The sequence below is a fragment of the Rhinolophus sinicus genome, chromosome 2 (assembly GCF_057876585.1).
Source record: "Rhinolophus sinicus isolate RSI-liver-muscle chromosome 2, RSI-T2T, whole genome shotgun sequence".
In the NCBI taxonomy this organism is placed as follows: Eukaryota; Metazoa; Chordata; class Mammalia; order Chiroptera; family Rhinolophidae; genus Rhinolophus; species Rhinolophus sinicus.
In genome coordinates this window covers 92342834-92360932 of record NC_142502.1, presented here as the reverse complement: position 1 = coordinate 92360932, position 18099 = coordinate 92342834, and the positions used below count along the sequence as shown (strand labels likewise).

At 43.5% G+C, this 18099-nt stretch overlaps 1 protein-coding gene across 5 annotated transcripts in view; it reads right to left on the bottom strand.

Annotated features, from left to right (window-relative positions):
* The window catches only part of ADGRF5 (adhesion G protein-coupled receptor F5), a 98736-nt gene that overhangs the window by 65799 nt on the left and 14838 nt on the right, over positions 1-18099 (bottom strand). For 2 of the 5 annotated variants that reach the window (XM_019734691.3, XM_074333038.2), the window contains exon 1: positions 1347-1625. The exons of 2 other annotated variants lie outside the window; for them this stretch is intronic. The gene's annotated coding sequence lies outside the window, so the exon portion shown is untranslated. Of the gene's footprint in view, positions 1-1346; positions 1628-18099 lie in introns of those variants that run through there. One more of the 5 variants, XM_074333039.2, reaches the window with a different exon arrangement.

The window sequence follows — 18099 nt, the reverse complement described above, 5'->3', positions numbered from 1 at the left end:
GTAAAATGTATAACCTCCCGTAGTCATTTGGCACTTGAAGAGCACATCCTGTTTACCTAGAACATTTAATCTGATTTTGTAAAATCCACACGTAACAGGAGCCAGGGTATCTGCAGTGAAGGCGGTGGGGTTGTTTCAGTTTAAATTCGAAAGGCAACGCCATGGCCGAGGGAGCTGAAACACGCCTCGTCATTGTCACATGCAGACGGGAGCTATGTCTGCGCGTCTCATAAACAGCAGTAACCAGAATCCTAGAACACGATGCTCACAGCTGCTGGCCCTGCGGCCCCTACTTCTAGGCTCCATGAACAGGTGTTGCTTCTGCTTTTCAACTTAGCCATTTTATCTCTGACAGTTAGGACAACTTTTGTTTCTGAATTACACTAGTGGTACATGAAAATATTTGTACTATAACAGGATATCTGTTACAGTTAGGACTTAATGGTTCTAAACCCAACACCCAGACACTTCCTTGGTAATTGAATCAGAATTCTGGGGAAGGAGCCTGGGCCCAGAATAATAATAATAATAATAATAATAATAATTATTATTATTATTTTAATTAGGTACTCCGGTGGCCCTGCAACTTTTAGAAATGAAAGACCAGAAACATTGGCCTTTTATGAAAGGAAAAACTGAGCTGCTGTGCAATGGCATCGCCTGGCTTTCTACAATGCATAAGAAAACACAATTTAAGCCAGCCATACATCTCAGAGCTTTTCCTCCCTTCTAGAATGCCCTAGGCCAGTCTGCCAAGCTCTTAATGCCAGCACGCCTCCTGATTTCCTTCCCCGTGCCCCCTGTAAACTCCTTTCCCCTCAGTCGTTGGGTGGCAGGAAGGCGCTTACATTTTACGTTTCAGAGATCACCCCTTGCCCCAAGGACCGAGCGTGTCCCATGCTTCTCCTGCTATACACAGGAGCAGACTCCGCGTTCGTCAGCACACCCGCAACATGCCTGGCCATGGAAACACTCCTACAGTGATTCACAAAGGCTCCGGTCTCTATGGTATTTTCTGGCTCAGAGATGGGAAAACTCATTTAAAAAAGAAAAGGGGGAAACAAAAAAAAACTCTCTTTGTTACAGAGAGTAATAAGTATCCCAGCTAGTGGCCTGATACTCAATCTCCCTAAACACAATCTCAACTTAACCAACAAGCTGCACAGCGCTCTTGAACACACACGCTTTATGTTCCCAACATACATGCCACAGCTACATATAAAAAAGAAAGTCAGGCAAAGAGGATCATCACTGGCAGATGCCTTAAAAGGAGTGTCAGAGTGACGGGTGTCCCTGAGGTCTTGCTGCAAAAGCAGACAGACCACAGGAGGAGAAATGCCTGTTACCTGTCCAGCACCGCGGTCCCCAGCTGGCTCCTGCTCTGACCAGACTTCTAAAAGCTTCCAGGTTTCTACTACGAGGCCATTTGTCCTGCAGCCTCCTTGAAGGCCTCACGTCCGGTGAAGGGACAGCAAAGCAGGACTCATTGCGGGGCTCAGACAGGACTGGTAGCTGTGCACCAAGCTTGGCCTTTCCCGGACCAGCACCTGCCTGCAGCGGTCCTCTGAGCCTCACAGAGCCATTCCTGAGAGCCTGCTGCTGTTTGAAAAACAAGAAGTGATTTTCTGGTCCTCTTCCCCGGATGGTGTGTGCGATTTCCTTCACGCCCATAGGAAGTCCTTCAGGTCTTTCTTATCTGGAAACCTCCCCACTGAGTGGCTGGACTTGTTTGGCCAATGCCCCTTAGTTCTTGCTTTCCTTTCGCCAAAGAAAAAAAAAATCAGAAAAATGAAACCAGAGCAAACCCAAAATGGGTTAGAGCTAATGACCGGTGTAGGATGCCTGATTTAAACCTTCGAAAGATGTCCACCAAATTAGACTGTGATTCCAGAGGGAGAGGAAAATGAAGATTATCGATGAGTTCCTTGTCTCTAGCAGTGCCAAAAAGACAGAGAATAAAAAAATCCCTAGTGCATAACAAGACCTACAGAAGTGACTTAATCCCAGCCCAGAGCTTTATGCAAGGCTGCGGTTCAAATATGTCACATGAAGAGACGGCTAGTTCTCCCAGATTTCCAAGGAAGCTCTATGAATACTTGTGCATCCAACTATAAATTCTGTTACACTCGAAATATCATCGCCATAGCCCTAATATACAACGATAAAGAGATACATGAACAATAATCAGAGTTTTTGAGCTGGAAGTGACCTACCTACCCTCATTTTACAAGTGAGGAAACTGAGGCCCTAGGAGAAACAAAGACTTGCCCAAGGTCAGACAGAACACAGATGGGAAGTAATTGATTATCATCCACTTGTCCTTAAAGTTCAGTGTGGGGAATGCTGTTCAATTTCCTGCCCTGGAGGCCTGTCCACAGAAAGTTTGATGAATGAGGCCTGGCCTGGAATCCAGGAATCTGCATTGCAAATACCTGCTCCAGGTGAGTTTGAGGCAGACAGTCCCCAGACTGTATTTAAAGAAACCATCATAGTGTCGAAGCAAGGACACCAGAGTCAGACTGTAGGGATTCAAACCACAGTCCCCTCGATTTCTATTTATGTGGCCTTGTACTCATTAGGAGACCTCACTGAGAGTCAGTTTTGTAACGTGTAAAAGTGGATAATAATACTGCTGAGCTTATATAGACTCCAGTGATAGCATGACAGAGGAAGAGCTCGAGAACTGTTCATGACTATCTAGAGACCTGGGCTCTAATCCTCTAAGCTCAGACGTCTTCCCTGTTCCATAACGTCTCCCGCTCTTCTTGCCTGTCTTCTCTCCTGACCAAAGCTATCGCCCTTAGTTAGACATGTCAGTGACCACCAGCAGAACTCAGGCTTGAGACAAAAGTTAAGTGTTTTGATACAAAGAGGATGAACTTTATTAGAAAAATATTATTTTTCTAATTCTCAGTACTGATTCTCAATTTTATTGTCCAGCCCACTCCATGCAGACATTGGGAGGCAATGGTGGCTGCCCACCCACCGTTGACCCTCTTGGCTGACTGTCCTGGTCTGTCTGTGGGCACTCCATCACAGCAAGGTGCTCAGGGGATGACCTGAGGTTGGTCTAAAACACTGATCTCACTCCCTTGGGGCGTATTGGGGTAAGCTTGGACACGTGGCCCATTGTGGATGCATATTACCTGTGGATTTACTCTTCATGGCCTTCCTTATTTAATCCAATTCTGATTGGGTTTTGTATTATTTGAAGCTAAAAGCAACTATAGTAAATAGGAGATTCCTTCTAGTGCATTTTCGTTTCAGTTATTGCATTCTTCATTTCTGAATGGTTGTTTTTATGGTTTCTATGTGTTTTTGCTTTTGTTTTTAATGCCTGCTATCTCTCTGTTGAAGTTCTCATTAAGTTCCATGAGCATCCTTATAGCCATTGTTTTAAACTCTGTTTCTGGTAGGTTGCTTGCCTCTTTCATTTAGCTCTTTTTCTGAAGTTTTCTCCCGTTCTTTCATTTGAAGTGACTTTGTTTCCTCATTTTGGCTGCCTCTGTGTTTGTCTCTATATAGGAGGTACATCTTCTATGTCTCCTAGTCTTGGCCGGGTGGCCTTGTCCTGTTGAGCCCAGTGGCACAGTCTCCCTGGTGACCTGAGCCGAGTGCTCCAAGAATGTCCTTTGTGTGGGTTGTGTGTGCTGTCCTGTTATCACTGAGCCTCAATTGCTCTTGGCATGTCAGTGGGTGGCACTGGCCTTCAGACTGACTGGCTGTGGGGTTTGGCTACATCCACAGCTTATGAGCTGCTGTGTCACATGCTTACCGCACTGAGTGGGATTCGCCCCAGCAGGCACTGGTGCTTGTTGAGACCTCCCTTTGTGTGTAATGCATGTGGGGGTGGGGGGGCTAAATGGGCGGTGCTCTGCTATAGTCTGAGCCAATCTCCAAGTATGTTGGTTCTGGGTCCTCTTGGGAGGGGCTCCAGTACAGTTCCATGTCACCCACTGCCTGTAACCGGCTTGGGGCTACCTGGTAGGAGATACAAAGTGATCCACAGTTGTTCACTGCCTGTGCTGAACCTGGAGGGGCATGGGAGACACCACACTGTGAACTGAGGATGGCTGCCACCAGTACCAGGTTTGGGGTAGCTCTGCAAAAAGCCAGGACACCCCAAGGCCTGCTGCTATCTGCTGGCTCCCTTAAGGTTCAGCCACTGATAATGCCTCGTGCAGTACATGAGTTGGGTGAGTCAGGGTCTCAGGGAGTCATTAGAGTGGGAAGAACTGTGGTCACAGGTTAATGTAAATTCTGGTTTGGTGCCAGTGCTGAGCCTGGAGTGACTCAGCAAAAGTCTCAGAGCAGTTGCCACCTGCCTGGGTCTTGCCAGACTTCAATAGTTTTCCAAGAATGAGTACATTGTGGGCAGGGCTGGCTGTTCGAGGAGAAAGTGCCTCCAGCGGTGCAGATGGGTGGGGCGGGATCCCAGTGAGTCAGCAGAGCTGAGCATGGAATTCATCAGACTAATCAGATTCAGGTTTGGCCGGAGGGGGCGGGCTCAACACAGGAAAGATGGCGCCCGCCTGCGGGATGCACGAAAGGTGGGTCCCTCACCAGAAAAATGCTGGCTGTCCTCCAGTTCTCTCCCTGAAGCCACACACCTCAGTCTGTCCTGAAGTCACCATCCCTCTACTGGAGCCCAAGGTAAGGTAAGTGCCTGCGAGCGAGTGAGTCTGTGCGTGGGCCATTTAAGAGGACATTTGGGTTTCCCGCAGCTTTCCCGCACAACCGAGTGGTCGGAATCCCCACTGTTTTTTACAGCCAGATGTTGTGGGGGCTCTTCTTCTCGGCACCAGGACTCTGGGCTAGGGAGCCTGGTCTGGGGAGCTGGGGGTCCCCTGTTCCTCTGGGGAGGACCAAGGTGGCTGAGATATCCCTCCTTATTCTCAACCACCACACAAAGATGTGGCGCCCTTTCTTCATCTCTGCCCCTCCTACTGGTCTCGACGTGGCTTCTTCTTTATATTTTCAGTTATAAGACTTCTGTTTGGCTAGACTTAAAATGGTCCTCCAGGTTGATTGTTCTATAATTTAGTTGTGATTTTAATGTGTTTTTGGAAGAACGCAGGCACAGTGTTTATCTACACCATCTTGGATCTCGCCTTCTTATGCTAAATATTTGTGGCATCGATTTGTTCTATAGGAAATGGACAAAGATACTCCAGATTCTTTCTTACACTAAAAATCGATAATATTAAATACAAGTAATGGAAAAGCACCTGGGTCTTGAAAACCCAGAGTAGGCTTGAGTTTAAGTGTTTGGACCTCAGATCCTCCAAATAGTAGCTCTGTGGTAACTTAGGTTATTTAATCTTTCTGTGCCTCAGTTTCCTTATCTGTAAAAATCAGAGTAATAATAATACCTACCTCAGGGTTGTTGTGAAGACTAAATGAGTTAAATATATGTAAAACTGCTTAGAATAGTGCTTGGCACATAATGAGCATGTCTAAGTGTTGGCTATTTTTTGTTCTGCAGAGAAGAGATTTCTGTTGTACTAATAGTTGCATGTATGGATTTAGTATTGTCTTTGCCTTTGCTTTCTGCTAGCTTTGCCTGCAAGCACGGATGGGTTGGCACTTTGAAGATGCTTCCGAAATGCGTCTTGTTGTTTCTGTCCTGAGATTCAATTCCTTTGGAGGTAACTTGAATGGATTAGTATAAATGTAGATGTGTGATTGGTGGCAGCTGTGTTGGGGAGGAATGATGAAAACATAGAAGGACACTGGACATTAAAATGATGATAAAGGACACAAAAAGAACTTTGCAGGCTGACAGCTTTGAGAAGTAGATATCTGGTGGCAGGGTCAGCCCACAAGTGGAGAAAGGGGAGCTAGCAGACCTTGATACTTAGAAAAAGATTAACAGTGTGGTGAAACTTGACTTGGACTCATCTTGCCTTAAGAAACACCCTGCTCACTGTCAGAGTGAACTCCTGAGTAAAAGCTTCTTTTACAACTGCTGTTTTTTCCAGCTTGTGTTGGGTTGTTGGGTGCAGTTGGCTTTCGGACATGGAAAGGGGCGTTGTCAATGGGGCTGTCCTTTGCTTCCCTGAGGAGCAATTCCTCTCTCACCCACAGTCCTGTTTGTTGCTAGGAACACTCTGTGCTTGTCGCACTCACTTTACAATGAAAACAAAGACAAATGAAAAAATGGAACCACCATATGGTCTCGGCTGCAACCCAGAATTAACTGCTGATGGGGAGACTTTGCTCTGTTGCTGCTATAGCTGCAAGGTCTGTGACAGAGGCCCCTGTTCTGAATTCACAGATGTTGGAGTTGGTGGCAAATTGAACCCCAGATTTTTCAACCACACTGCAATGGTATAGCCAGAGTAACTAATTTGCCAGCCATGTTATCTATGTTTGTGTTAGTATGAGGTGTCTCGTAGGACTTGAGGGTATAATCTCATTAGAGACAGAGCTGTTTTCTTAGGCAGAAGTGTCATCACCAAATGAATGTGTGTTTCCCTGCATTCTCTAGGCTGTTTCACCCCTCTGCCTTTACCCCTTCTTCATCTAGCTAACTTTTAGTTGCTCTTTAAGTTACAGGTGTTATTTATCCCAAGGATAGCCTTCCCAGCCTGGGCCAAGTGTTCCTATTCCCTGGTCCCACACTACCAGGTGCACGTCTTTTTGTAGTTACCACACTGCATTCAAATGATTATTTTAATGCGTTTTCTGCAAGCAACTCGAGGGCAAGGACTAGTCCCATTTATTGTATAGGCTCTTAGCACATACTGGCATATCGCCGGCCATCAATAAAAGCAGACAAAATGAAACCACTCCATCTTACTCCATTGCTGGTTCCTCCTCTCAATATTAAAATGCCCCATAGCTCAGTCATTGCAACTCTTCTCTGTTGACACTTATTCCCCAGGTGATCTCCAACAGTTTCATGGTTTAAATCTTTGCGCTGATGACCTCCAAATGTATATCTCTATCATAGACCTCTCACCTGAATTATTAACCCATATATCCAATGGCCTACTTGAAATATCCATTTAGAGGCCCAATAGGATCTCACACAGAACATGTCCAAAATTAAACTAATTTTCCCTCCTATCGCTACAGTCTCTCCCATCTTAGTAAAGAGTATCTTCATCTTTCCATGTTACCCCCCAAAAAACCCTAAGAGTCATCCTCAAGTCTTCCCTTGCACCTTGCACACTTTATGTTTAATGTGTCATCAAATTCTGTTAGCTCTACCTTCAAAATATATGCATATTGGGGCATTTCTTACCCCTTCCACTACTTTCATTCTCATTCAAAGCATCGTTGTCTCTTGACTGAATTATTATTATTGCCTCTAGTTGGTCTGTGTGCAAGACTACAACTAGCATAGTCCTTGTAAAACATATATAATGTCCACCTATGCTCAACCCTCTGGTGCTCCCATCTCACACAGTCAAGGTGAAAGTCCTTTCAATAGCCTGTAAGCCCGACACCATCAGCATCCCTTGTCCTTTCATCATTTCTTCCCTTGATCCTGCTCTGACTTCTCTCCCCCTCATTCACGTTTCTCCCACCACGCTGACCTTGCGAGTCAGGCACAATTCCAACTCAGAATCTTTATGCTTGGTCTTCCATCTGCCTGCAATGCTCGTTGCCCAGATATCCTCATGTCTCACTTCCTTACCTCCTTCCCACCTTTGCTCAAACATTGCTTTCTTAGTGAAGACTTAGCTGACTGCCATAGTTCACATTTTAGCCCTCCCACTCCCCTTTCCCTGATTAATTTTTTCTATATCACATATCACCTCTAATACACTATAATGTATTTATTTATTTTGTTTATTGGCTATCTCCACCTTCCATCCCCCCTCTAGAATGTAAGCTCTCTGTGGGTAGAGATGCCTGTTTGGTTCACTAAAGAAGAATATTTAGAAGTGTAACACACAAGCAGAGTTATGAATGCCACAGCACTAGCATATATACAAAAGAAGCATATGCAAAAGTATATAATGGTTCAACTTCCAAAGCACTCTGACCTCCATATTTTGGCAGGTTAAGCCCTGTTATTAATTTTTTTAATCCACAACCAGATGTTGGTAACCCTTTTGACCCAATGTGGCCCAGGGTCAAGTCTCTTTTGGTTTTCTATATCGAGGCCAGAGATATTCCCCTCTGGCACTGACCTGTCCTTATGCAAGGAAGGAACCGACAAATAATTGGGCAGTTTTATAATATACAAATGGTCTTTTTCTTATCTTTTGTGTGTATATCTTGGCAGAGTCTCTGCTAACTGGAATTGCTCGTACTTGTACTCAGCTGCAGCCTCTCGGGTTTAATTTGTGTTTGCTATTACTGGACCTATTCCACCCATAGACAGAGTTATTACTCCTTCTTTGTGTACATATCTTTCAGATACTTACATTATTTTGCTATGGAAGAGCCCAAAGCTCCCATCTTTTGAACCAGTTTGATAAAGTTGACACCCCTGTTCCACCCACCTTCTTAGGCCTCCCAGGATGGCCCCAGCTTCCGTCAGAAATCTAAAGCATGCTCCATGTGGAATCCTGTTTTGGACTCTACTTCCAGCACTACCTTTCCTGCCTTCTCTTGGTGGAAGAGCGAAGTGCAGCATATAAGGGAAATGGAGGCAGATTTAGGACATGGCTCCAAAGAAGTGTCATCAGTAGCCCTCTCTTTACCTTTGTTGACTTCTTATTGTGGCAGGTTGACCATCAGGAACCTGTGAGCCATCCCCAGCCTTCAGGTTCCACCCTCAGTTCTTATAGGTGACGTGTCATCCATGTAGCAGAAGTGCTTACTGATGCCCACAGCATGACATAGGCCACCTACGTGCTGCAGCCATGATGCATGTGATATCAGCGTTATTGAATGACAAAATGTGTCATTGACTTCTCCGTCGGTCCCTCTGTCCTGCATCAGTATCATGGAGAAGAGCAGGGTATTTGAAGACATGGGCATTCGTTCTTATCTCAGTCTCGGAAGGACTCTATTTAGGAGGAAGTTGCATTTCCTCTAAAATATATGTGTTCTTTTGTCCATGCACACTTGGCAGTCACTCCTGTTTTTATCTCTGCTTCTTTATCAGGCATCCTACATGCAGATCTTTTGCACTGGCAGATATTGTATACCTCAGGTAACAGTGAGGGTGATCTGCAAACATCTGGCAGACCCTAGTTGAGGCCTGCAAAGCCCTGTCCCCAAGAAGTCACCATCCATTCAGATTCCATTGCTCTCTGCTGTTTTCAGGGCCTCGGCATTTCCTTTGACCTTAAAGAAAAGGTTCCCCCATTTTTGCCTCTGATTAGAGATAGCTTCATCAGAATGCATCAAGTTAATTACTGAACAACCATGATGCCAAAACCACTGGGCAAATATCAGGTGAAGAGTCTTCCATGCCAGGTGACAATCAGAATCAAAGAACATTAGAGTAAAGGGGACGTGGTGATCATTTGTTTCAGCTACATTATGTTAGAGGGAAATTGAGAGGCTTAATTAACCAAGGTCACAACACCTATTATTGTCAGAGCCAGAATTAGAATGTCGATCTTCTGTCTTCCCATGTAGTACTCTTAACATCATGCCTGCATGCCTGCCCCCACCTCCATTCCAACACTGCTAAGATGGCTTCCCCCTTGCCTCTACAGTGGTACAATTCCACCAGTACGAGTAGGGTGTCCTATACCTGTCTAAGATGGAGTAAGGATTTCCGAGTAGAGAAAGAGACACTATTAAACTGTGTTATGCTCATCTTTAGGATACTTGGATCACAATAATTAGTGCCAAAAATGACGCTCTAAATAAAGTAGCCAAATTTTTCCAGAGCCTAGCTTATTTCATGGAAGGATGTTAAATAATTCTTTCTAACTTATTAGAATACAGGGGAACTAAAATTGTGATGAATGGCACCATGGTGACCTGAAATACATGGTGCCAGGTGACATCAGCAGTATAGGCTGTTACCCCTGTGGCAGGATTTGAGAAGCAACCAAAGAAACCTATGTCCATCTGCCCCTAATTCCTAAAATTACACTTTTAGAGACAAATTACTTTAAATGAAGGAACAGCCTCTACTCTCACTCAAATATCTTTGGAAGGTTGATATGTTGTCCATTTCTAGTGAGTTATATATATATGAGGTCTGACAATTAAGTTTGCGAACTCATCCTAGACAAAAAGTGCTACATACCTCACTGCTGAATATGACTATGGTCACCTTTGAAGTACTCCCCTTGGAAAGCTATGCACCAATGCCAGCACCTAGTCCACCCTTCAAAGCAATTTTGGAACTCTTTCTGGAATGGCCATCAGAGCTGTCATCGTATTACCCTTGATGTGCTGCATGTCATCAAAATGTCTTCCTTTCAATATTTCCTTTATCTTTGTGTCAAAAAAGAAGTCATTGGGGGCCAGGTCAGGTGAGTAGGGAGGGTGTTCCAATAGTTATTTGTGTACTGGCTAAAAACTCCCTCATAGTGCTGGGTGCATTGTTGTGATGCAAGAGCCATGAATTGTTGGTAAAAAGTTCAGGTCGTCTAACTTTTTCACACAGCCTTTTCAGCACTTCCAAATAATAAACTTGGTTAACTGTTTGTCCAGTGGGTACAAATTCATCATGAATAATCCCTCTGATAGCAAAAAAGGTCAGCAACATCATTGCAACAAGTTCACGAACTTGTCAGACCTTCTGAAGCATAAATTAGTTTATGATGAAAGAGATTTTATGTGGAAGAGAGTAGAGATAACAAGAGAGCAATGTGGTTAGAGAGAAGTGAGGAACAATAGAGAAGGGCAGCAGTTCTTAACTATGTCTGAGGGAAAACATACAGCTCTAGAACCTCTCTTTAGAAGCCTTTCTTTGACATATGTCTCTCTCTCTCAAGTGACTGAAACAGATTCCTGTTCCCCTTCATAGCAAATCTTGACCAAAGGCTGAGTACATTTGTCTGCACTTCCTCAGTCCTCTTCTCTGGCCCCCGGAGTCAGTTCGATCTATCATCCCCCCCTACTGTTGCACAGAGCGGTACTCATGGTGGTCACCATGGTTTCCATGCAACCATAGTGGTGCCTTTCCTGTTCTTCCTTGAACCTGCAGCACCATTTCTCAGAGTTGGCCACTCCTTCCTTCCTGAATATGCTTCTGGCTTCTGTGGCACCCACTCTTCTTATGTCCCTTCTTCCCCACCAGTTCCTCCTCTTAGTCCCCTTGGTGGCCTTTCTTCCTCTACCTGATCCCTAAAAGCTGGTGTGCCCCAGGCTTCCAGGATCCCACTGTCTTTTTTTACATGCTTTCTTCCAGGATGCTTTCATATGGTTCCATACTTGAAAAAGCATTCATGGATAAGGGCAAAATAAAGGTATTTTTAGGCATACAAATACTGAAAGCATTTGTATGTCAGTGGTCCTGGCTGACAGGACTACTAAAATAAGGTTAAAAAAAAGTTTTTATGCCATGGACTCCATTGGCCATCTGGTGGGGCCTATCAACTCCTTCTCAGAATCGTGTTTTTAAATGCATAGAACAAAATACATAGGATTAGGCAGGAAAATAACCATATTGAAATATAGTTATTGAAATATTAAAACAAGATGGGATTTAGTAATAATATATTTACTTCTTTATTAATCTATTCAATTAAGAGATTTAAAGAGGCAGGTTTAATCACGCTCACATTTTACGCAGTGATGGGAATAAACTAGATTTTGAGGCTCTGCAATATAATAATATGATATGAAAATATCTGGGATTTCTATTTGTATAAAGTCATCGGTACAACTAATACTGCTGTGGTTTATTACCTATGTTTCTAATTAAAGGAAATTGTAAATTTCAATGAGAGGTTAGTGAAAGTAAAGGTGTATTTTTTTCCCCACTCAAGTTCACGGACGCCCTGAATTTTATTCATGTGGTATCCATGGACCTAGGTTAAGGATGTATTTAAGAAAGAAGGATATTGCACGCCCAAGAACTGATAGTCTAAAAACTATTTTTTAATTCTTAGTTTTTTTAATTCTTAGTTTTTTTTAATTATTAGTTTAAAATGACTAATTTGGAGGCAGGATTAATTTTAAAGGGAATATGAACTAAAATGCTAAGGAACATAGTAGGTGTCCCATGAATACTTTGTTCGTGAATAAATGAATCAAAGGGAAGTGTTGTTTTGCCTCTCTTCTCTTTTTCTGCTGGCTAGGGTACATACCCCATCAGGAGAATTTAGTATTTCCAAAAGCATAATCGCAGCATTGCTTTGACTGCTAGCACACCATGCATGCTAATGTCCACCTGGCCCTGCCTTCTGCTTGTTAGTAGAGTCACAGGAGTCCCCCCGTATGTAAGAAGGGGTACTCCATCATCTTAACCAAGGGGTGGAAGTAATGTCTGAGGTAGAAGTAGACAACCCCAGCACATAACAGATTCTCGATACATTTTCTAAGACCTATAATATGAAGGTATCACTAATAGGTCAATATCACCTTCTGGTCAACCAGGGAAAGCTATCCTGATGGTAAAAATTGCCACTTCCCAAGTGGGCATCCCACCTCCCTTCAGAGTCCCCGCTTTTTTGTTTCTACCATATGTTTGACAGTTACGTCCTGGTACTAATACTATTCTCAGTCCTTTGGAGGAATGATGTGTTCTTTTTTAAATGCCCTTTCAAGAATACATAATATGTCAGGCACATTGACAATGTTTGCTTGAGAAATCGGACAAAGACCGGCTGACGCCTGTTTCTATGAAGAACAACAATGGCTCTGAAATTCAGCCCCGAGAAAGGGCCTAAAATAAGATCGCTGAGGAGGAGTATAAAGTTGGGGGCAGCAATTGTGAGAATGGAAAATGAAGCACAAATGAAAATCAATCAAGCTTTCTGAAATTCAACTCCTTGGGGAGAAGGGAGAATGTGGAATGTTAAAAAAATAACAAAGCTCGTGACTTAGCTTTGTGGAAATTAAACATTTGATAGTTAGCAAGATCTTGTTAAACCACGAATACCACTTTTTATTTCACCTATAGTCAATTACTTTTAAAGAAAAATGGAAGGGTACAAAGTTTCCAAATATTACACACGTTACTCGGGAAAGTAGCTCCTGTTCAAAACAACTTGCCTGTTTAATATCGGGGAGAACCATTAGCCATTCATTTCAAGTGGCTTCCCCGTAGCTTTACTGAATTCCCTGCCTCCCCAAATCTAAGCCATTGGTAAGCCATTGCTTTGGCACTGTTTTTATTCACTGTCTGTTCTGTTTCATACAGTTATGGCAAACTCTGAGTCTGTCTGATCTCCTAGTCAGCCTGGGGACCACGGTGGTAAACCCAGAGTTGAGTTGCCTTGGGTTCTACTCTGTACTTTTTGAGTTTTTCAGAAATAGATGGAGTAAGAGATTAAGGGAAAGGTGTTCACGGTGGCTGCTACTGCCCTTGGAAATGGCCCACCATCACGCAGATTGTCACCTTGCTGCATGGAAGTTGCCCAGCCCTCCATCGCTCTCTCTGATGGCCTATCCCAGGACAATGAGGGGTCCAGTTTTCCAAGTTCAAGACCTTTCCAAACTACATTGCTTTCTATAATTCAAAGTTTGCCTCTTAGGACCACTATATTATTTTTAGAGCTGACACATAGTACACAAAACAGAGCTACGTATCAACAATACATCATTATTCCATGTCCACACCCCTTGAGTTTGCCTCATCTGACCCAAAACATTGAGAGGAAAAACTACATATATTTTTAGTCTTTTCCTGAATTCCTCAAATGTCGTTCCACTTTCCACTTTATTTAAGGCCATTAAAATCTGGCCTTTGTGTTTTACATGGTATTATGTGTACACACTTAGGATTTACCTCTGCCTGGGACTTTTTACACGAACCTGCTGGGCTCTCGTTAACTATGGGCGCTCTTGTGAGTGACCTCTGGCCCTTAGGTCACTTACTAGTCTGAATTAGAAATGCTCTCATATCATCCCTTCCTAAGAGCCAGAATCACCTTCTACACGAGGTGCCTGCCCAGGGATTATTTATATGTACCAGCAGGAGAAATATCTAAGTACATGTCTATGTTTAAAATCATAGAATTTTCCAGGAATCACATAATGACTTAAAGAGAGAAAATTGTTTTCCTAAACCCAATAAGACACACACATGCACACACACACCCTTTGAATTGTAAAATCAGCCACATAATTCTGGACCATGGAGGCATGTAGTGTATTTGACATTTGTACCACAACCTTTATTAACTTCCCCCTCTTTTTCTATGAGAAGATTATTTTCAGTAATAATCCTTATTTTCTTGATTAATCTCTGGATTTAAAGCAATGGACTAAAAATAAAACATTTCACTTTAAAATATTATTAAAATTCAGTAAAATATTTAAGTATAAACTCAAATTTGTACTTGCCAAATAAAAAGAGTACACTTTGCAGCTTACACTCTCCCTCACTGTTTTAAATTTCAAACACTAATAAAAACTCTACTTACGTGGTCCGATAGAAGGACAGAATGGAAGCAACTGCTGTTCAGGTTTGATTTGGTTTGGTTTTTGTCTTTACAACCACCATGCCAACATTATTGACTCTAAATCTACTGTTCAAAGGCAGGGAGGGACATGTCACATTCCAAGGGCTAGAGGTACTTCACAGTCCCAAGCCATTAGGAACTTCTTGAAGCCAGCACGTGTAGCTGAGGCCCCCTAAGTCAGGAGCCCATATATAAGGAGCCCATATATAACTGAGTTTTCTGAATTTTATATATAGAATACAGCATTCATTCAAAGATAATAAAACTATTGATTATGAGCTTATGTTATATTACTAAAACTCACCAGTGAAGGGAGCACTTGTTTAGAACTTACACCAACAAAAGAGTTTTTAGAAAGAATATTTTATCACCAACATTGCTTGGAATTGCCACCATGTGATAACTTAAAAAGGACTTTTAGTTGGTTTTACTATTGATTTTAAACTCTCTACAGACATTTCCTACCTTACTGCCTGCACCCAGTGGGGTCTCTCCCCACATCCCACCCTCAGTGCCACCGATTCCAGAGTGTCTCTCTAAGCTCGTAACACAAGCACAGGAGACCTTTGTGTCAGAGGGTCACCCCATTTCATTAGCCTATCCATTGTAACTCATAGCAGTCCTGTAGGGATACAGACCCAAAGAGGGCAGAGGAAGGACTAGCAAACTGAAGTGAGGAGAGCCTTGGAAAAGGAAGACCATGTGAACATCAAGACTCACAAATGTATTTCCCATCTTCTCCAAGGGAAACTAATCTTGCCTCCCCCTGGATTTAAAGCAAGGGGGAATTTTGCCCAAGACCCCCACCTGTTCCTCATTTCAACTCCATCTGGAAACATCTCCCTGACCAGAGGAAGGAAGAGCTGCACAGTTCTCTTTCTCAATATAGTTCTAGGCCCACCAGGCCACCTGAAAGAAAAATAATAATGTGGTGTGTGGCGCTGACCGGAGTTCAGAAGGGAAACCAGCTTTCCCTTCACTTGACCCTGAAGGAAGGAAGCAGGAAGCTCTGCTTGGGGACGGGCTGTCCTATTACCTCCTGACCCTCTCCCTAATCAAGAGTACAGAATGAATGGCAAAACGCAGAGCCTCTGCAGCACTCTCCACACCTCTCTCAAGATTAGAGACCTGTCTTGTGCAAGAAACAATCCTTATGGTTACTCCTAAGTGTTTCCACCACGCCAGGCAGTGGGTCAGGCCCCGACTGAGCTACACAACTGTGTGAAGGAGGAACCAGCTGCCATCTTCACTTTACAGACAGGAAACTCAGTCTCTGAGCAGCTGACTTGGAGAGTTTGGAACCCAGAGCTACCTCATGCCTGAGGCCGTCTGTCCTGCCTGGGGTGGGGTTAGCTGGGGCTGAACCTTCTCATGACTCCAGGATCGGTAGACACTGGAGCATTAACCTTCAGATTGTTGCAGTCATGCTGTTGGGTGTACAGCGTTGGGGTCCATCTATTGCTAATCAAGACGAGCTGCTCATAGAACAAGATTTAGAAATGTGTAAAGTGAAATTTTGCATAACTGATTAGCATAATATGCCTGTAATCAGATGCCAGGTATCTTCTCATTCGTTTCATCCAGGTCTGCCTGCTATACCTGTACTTCTCATGAAAGCATTATGAAGAAGGATGAATTTAGTTAAATATGATAATAGGGACAGGGGGTGGGTTTGCATCATTATCATCTACTAACTGTTTAAATCCTCTTTTGTCTCTTCCTCCACCTCATGCATCATTCATTCCTTCACCAAATATTTACTGAAAAATCTATGCACCAGGCACTAATCTAGACACTGGAGATAAGAAGAAACAAAAACACTGTCCCTTAGGGGTCTGCTTTCTAGTCGTGGGAGAGCGCTGGCTAGCCTCCAGATATGTCTTCTGCCTTCTCTGCCCTGCTCTGTGCCCCAAGAGGCTAACACCACAACCTCCAACACCTCGTCATCTGGGAGGGTTATGGGAAGAACGGGAGCATGGGAGTTCCGAGCAGGAGACTGAAGGATGGAAGGAGGGGAGCCCGGCATATACTCCCCTCCCCTTCTTGCTAGGCTGCAGTTTTGTCAGTGGTTGTGTGCCTGCACCCTCAGCCACAGATTCTGGGGGACCCCCCTCACCCACATCCACAGATCTTGTCAGGCTCCTCTGACACCCCACCCCAACCTTCTTGCCCCTGCATGTCCTAGGGGAGGTGATCAAGGACTTCCTGATACTGCCAGTTCTTGCTGACTTAACTGCTCACAATTTGTCAGTTAACCTTTGAGAGTGTCATTTCTTTCTAACCAGTGCCTTGATTGATACAGATATATTGGCAATAAACAAACAAATAAGTTGTACCGGGGGTTCCAAAAAATGTATACAAGTGGACACTTTGGTCAGTGTTGCTCAAGCAGTACTTTGCCGTACTCAGAAGTGTCTGGACGCTGATGGTAACCACTTTGAGCACCTCTTGTCATTGCAGACGTCAAATGTGACTTGTATTCATCTTTTGTTATCAGTATATATTGAGTACTACAATTTTAATAATTTTTTCTTTTTTAAAATGTGTATACATTTTTTGGCACCCTCTGTATATCAGATGAGCAAAAATACTATGTAGAAATATAAAGCAGAGTCAGAGTTATAAGGAGTGTGTGTGTGTTGCTGGGGGTGGCATCACACCCCTCTTTCTTCCATGTTATTGAAAATCCCTTTCCAACTTTTATACCACCCCTACCAGTCTCACTAGCTCACATCTCATGTTACTGGGTTTTCCACTGGGTGCTCAATTTTTCTTATTTGTGTTAAACAGAGGCCAATCGTGGCTCCTACCTGCAAATGTGTATGTCAGTTTCCCAAGCAATGTGACCTCTATGAGTTAACCATCCTAGTCCCAAGGTGATATTAGGAGTTATCAACAACCAGAAATGTTTTCTATTATATATAGTTTGTGAATACACATGATTTACAGTTTAATTTTGTGTATTTAGAAAGCATGTGCACTGTTTAACCATGAAAAGCATGCAGAATAAATTCCAAATGCTTGGCCTGCAAATTCTTTGTCGTAAGAATGACAACGCTCTGAGTGCCTTCTAAAGCATCATCCTCTCTTTCCCAGTATCAAACCCTGCCCCCTGCCATCTCCTAAGCAGAAAGTCAGAGCTGAGTCTGATAGCTTCCCTCCCATGTTCCTCGAAGCCTTAATAAACACTGTAGACGGGAAGGTAACTAACGCTTGTCTATTTCTGTATTTTTCCCCTGTTCTGTCAAACATCTAGGAAGCCAATGATAATGAGCAACTTTTGGGGTTGTTGTCAAAAAGGAGAGTGAGGTTCTGGTAGATGAGGCCACTGGAGGTGAGTTGTTCTCTGACGGGGTTCAGGACACGCTACCCCAAAATATGACACCTTGGTATATTGGATACTTGAAGCTGAAGGAGTTTGAAAAAATGGCGGAAACAGAAAGGTCTCTCCGATTTTCCCCCATCCTTCTCCCCTGAATCAGATCCTGAGACCCTCATGTGAGAGCTGCCCACCTTCTATGCAGAGGAAGGGAGCTTCCTTATTTCCAAGACAGAGAGAGATGTCAGGCGTGATGACAATGTTTGCTTGAGAAATAAATTG